The sequence below is a fragment of the Rhododendron vialii genome, chromosome 9a (assembly GCF_030253575.1).
Source record: "Rhododendron vialii isolate Sample 1 chromosome 9a, ASM3025357v1".
NCBI lineage: Eukaryota > Viridiplantae > Streptophyta > Magnoliopsida > Ericales > Ericaceae > Rhododendron > Rhododendron vialii.
Genome location: NC_080565.1, coordinates 38063294 through 38067874, shown reverse-complemented (window position 1 = coordinate 38067874; position 4581 = coordinate 38063294). Strand labels below are relative to the sequence as shown.

Genomic DNA, 4581 nt, shown 5'->3' with positions numbered 1-4581 from the left:
ATATCTTGATCACCATGTTTTCGGGGAAGGAAGAAAAAAGAGAGTAGCAAGATGTTCAACCAGCCACGAGGCCTTTAGCCAAATGGCATCAAGAGGATGTGCTTTAAGTGCTAGGAAAAAGGAAGTTGGGAGTTCTACACCCCTCCAAGGTTTTAATCTAGCTATTTAACATTAATAACTTTCACCAAGAAAAAATAAGACATTCAACCTAGACCCCTAAAAGGATGGAAAATCAGCTATCCACGTGCCTAATTAGAGTTTTTTTTTTTTTTTTTTCTGATCCTAAACAATCTGATGCTCACTAAATTCAGCATGTACAACTGTAATTGGGGCACAAGGACTCACGAGGTGCTCAAAGGTTTCAAATGGACGGCAAAAACCAAGCAAAATGTGCAAAACCCTGTTGGCGGTTTTCCCACATTGACTAAAAAGAAAAAAGAGGAGACAGAACGTGACTATAAAACAAGCAACCCAACAGAAGAGAAAGCGTACCTTTCTTGGCCTCTTGGCTAAGATCAAGTGTAGTATCTGTTCTTGTTAGTTTAATATCTGATATGTGGGCCGGCTATTGGTTCACTTTTTATTAAATAAATTAATTTTTTGAGGGGGAGGCCCACTACAGTAGCAATGGTATCTCTCATGCGTTTCATTGGTGTTGCAGCCTTGGCCTGACGCACCCCACCCGAACCAAGTTCGAAGGTTTCTACTAGTTTCAGTACTTTCCTACCGAATTGGTTTCGATGAAAATTAATTTTTACATCAATATACATGACCATTATACCGTCAATTGGTGGGAAAAAAACTATTTCAACTATTACTTTCATTTTTAATCGGATTAAGACCAATTGTATAATAATAAATATGGCTTTCACTGTATTAAAACATGATGGAAATGAACAATTAAAATAATGAACTTTTTATTTATGTAAAGTTGGTCGAAGGGAGAGTGATCATCAGAACGACAATGGCTAAAGTATGTTTTCGTGCTCATTTGCACATTTTAAGTTCCATTTGATGCCCACATCCCCAGTTCTAGCGTATTCGTTCATTCTGTAAGAGTGCCCGGCGACAAGATTCATTGGGCTCACCACACTTCACCAAATAATCAAAAACCGTTTCATCATCCGGATTCACCCAAAGCAAGACTTGTGGTGAGGTTGTGAGATAACCCAAGGGAGTTGAGCTCAGAGGGGTGCTCCTCAAGAGAGTTTTTCGTAATGTTATTGCGTATGATCCTATAATAGTTAAGTTTCTCTCAATTTATGCATGAGTGTTTGGTTTTGATCCACGATGCGCTACAAAACCATGAGACATAGAGGATTTGCTGTCAACAAGGTTTTTGCAGGTTAGCCTCTCTATGTCTAGAGACTTTCCCTAGAAAATTATTTTGTTCCTCTCACACGGTCGACGGTTACTGATAGAGAGAAATTGAGAAAATAGTCGGCCTTGGTCGAACACCTAGCCAGGCTTCTCATCCAAGGAATGATATAGCGCTCATTATCGAAATATCTTGATCATCATGTTTTAAGGGAAGGAAGAAAGACGTTCAACCTTGACCCCTATTAAAGTATGGGAAACCATCTATCTACAGGGCTAATTTAGAGGGGGGTTTTATCCTAAGCAATCTGATACTCAGTAAATTCAGAAGTTACTACAATGTAATTGGGATACACAGATTCACGAGGTGCTCATAGGCTTCGTCGATTTTTGTAGTTTTCTTGTTTTTATCCAGTTTTCATGAATGAAACGCAAAAATTTTTTATGGCTGGATTTTGCCATCTTTAAGTACTTTAAAATATCAATTTATTCATATACAATGGGTGTTGATCCAACTTAAAATGAGAAACATACAAGCGTTTTACCGGAATGAATCATATTTTGACCCATCGAGGGTAAAATGGTCACTTCATTTGATGTACAAATGATTTTTTATCCAAACTACTTTGGATAGAAAGTAAATTAGATAAGCTTTCTAACGGTTTAAACCACGCGCAAATTGGTGCTCGGGGGTGTCCGACGCAAGTCCGCAAAGTTTGAGCAGCATTAATGCATCTCAGGCGCAATCTTTCAAGCCCAGGCGCATCTTGAAATGCCACAACAAGTCCCAACTTTGCGGACTTGCCCCAAACACTCCCGAACTCCAATTCGCTCTTTGTTTGAACCGTTAGAAAGCTTGTCCAATCTACTTTCCTACCGAATTAGTTTCGACCAAAATTAATTTGTACATCAAAATACATGACCATTTTACCCTCAATTGGTCGGGAAAAAAATTATTTCAATAAAATGCTCGTATTGTTTTCATTGTGAATCGTATTAGGACCATTTACATAATAATAATAAATAAGGCTTTCACTGTATTAAAACATGACGAAAATGAACAATTAAAAAAATGAAGTTTTATATATGCAAAGGTTGTCAAAGGGAGAGTGATTCAAAGATCATCTGAGTGACAAATGCTAAAGTATGTTTTCGTGCTCATTTACACATTCTTAGTTCCATTTGATGCCCACATCCCAAGTTCTAGGGTATTCGTTCATTCTGTAAGAGTGCCCGGCCACAAGATTCGTTGGGCTCACGACCCTTCATTAAGTACTCAAAACCATTTTCATCATCAGGATTCACCCAAGGCACGACTTGTGGTGAGGGTGAGAGATAACCTGAGGGAGTCGAGCTCAGAGGGATTCTCCTCAAGAGTGTTTTTCATATACAACATCACAAAAATTCATATATAAACCATAAAATCTCATGTATTGGGCCACAAAAATTCATAAGAGTAAGCCACAAAATTCATAAAGGTGTACCGTACACACTTTCGTAAGATGAGCTACAAAAACTAATAAAGTGAGCTACAAAAAGTCATAAAAATCAGCCACAAAATTCGTAAATGATGGTGTGCATTTTAGTTTTTTCTGTTCTGGTAATTATCTACACATCATGATCATATATTTCTCAGAGTATTTGAGTGTTGGGCAATAATCGGTTCGGCGGTTTTGTTTCACGGTAAAAAAGTGGACGTAAAGATCGATCATTGTATTTTGAGGAAATAACATCATCCAACTCGGTTCTAAAGGAGATGTATCGTTCATAAGAGGAGTGCGGTTCTGCTTGCCTAAACCACCCCAAAGCTTTTCTAATATATATTTCGTTGAGTGCAATGATTTGTCGCATAGCCAAATAATATATGAGATATGAAAAATAAATTTTACTGTAATTATTAATAATGCGTACGTACCTTGGATAACAAATTGTAGAATTGTGAATAGTTGAAGTGTGGCTCACCTACCTAATTCAAATCCGCGATCACTGCTCACACTTTAAATAAATCAAATTTTCTTGCTCTTTTCTCTCCCCGTTCATAAATTCCTGCACAAATATGTACTCTAAAAAACATTTGGATTAGAACAATCAGCGCAAACCATAGCACTCATTATCGAAATATCTTGATCACCATGTTTTAGGGGAAGGGAGAAAAAGAGAGTAGCAAGACGTTTAACCTTGACCCCTAATAAAGGATGGAAAACCAGCTATCTACACGGCTAATTTAGAGGGGTTTTTTTTTTTATATTACGCAATTTGATACTCAATAAATTCAGCAGTTAGACACACGGATTCACAAGGTGCTCAGAGGCTTCAAACAACCAAGCTGAGCTGACCTAACGGCACGAACCAAGCAAAATATGTGAAAAAGCAGAAAAAAATCAGTGTGTTACTTTTAGGGGTTTGTTTCCCACGTTGACTAAGCAGAAAAATGAGAAGAGAAAACAAGAGCATATACTGATATGATATATGTGGGCTATCGGCTCACTCCTTATTAAATTAATTTTTTGAGGGGGAGGACCCACTACATTAGCAAGCTATTGGGGTCTCTCATGCGTTTCCTTGGTGTTGCACTATTGCCTTGACCTGGCGCACCCCACCCAAACCAAGTTCAAAAGCTTTTGCTACTTCGTGTCTAGAACCAAATTAGTTGACTTGACATATACAGATGTGTGTAATTGTGAATCAACTGTTTAATTGCGGGGCTAAGGTCTCTTTCAAGTTGTGTACTCTGTAGTTTTTGTAACTTGGGTTTGGTTTTCATGAATTTAACTTACCCAAAAAGTATACCTTATTTGTCAGAGTGTACCATATTCGTGTTGGAGTTAAAAAGTTGTCAACCTGGCCCCTCTAACTTTTTGTTGGGTTCGAGTCATTTAATAGGCCATGCCCAAAATCTCAACCTCCAATCCTCATGGCATAAAAGACTCTACAACCTTCAATTAGAAGGCCAGAGTTGCTACAAGCAGATAATAAGCTCAAGATCGAAGGTCATACCATTCGGCTCCATACCTTCTTCCACCATTTGACGAAAAATTTGCAGGGCTTCGAAACCTAGCCCATGTGCTCCACTGCCCTTGATTATCGATTTCTGTGTCACGAGTTCTCTATTTATCACCCTGTCACACCATAGTCTAGCATAAGAAATGCTTCTACATCGATCATGCGTACATGTTTAGGATAAGCATGGATAAACTGGGATGATTTGGGATTATCAGTAAAACTGAAACTGATTTAACAATCCTTATAAGGTTCGAAAACTAT

At 38.1% G+C, this 4581-nt stretch overlaps 1 non-coding gene and 1 pseudogene across 1 annotated transcript; both read left to right on the top strand.

Moving 5' to 3' along the window:
- Positions 1–488: 488 nt before the first annotated feature.
- Positions 489–682, top strand: LOC131302189 (U2 spliceosomal RNA). The gene has a single exon (XR_009191658.1). It is a non-coding gene; the product is annotated as a U2 spliceosomal RNA (small nuclear RNA).
- Positions 683–3705: 3023 nt separating this feature from the next.
- On the top strand, positions 3706–3917 carry LOC131302192 (U2 spliceosomal RNA; annotated as a pseudogene).
- Positions 3918–4581: the final 664 nt, after the last annotated feature.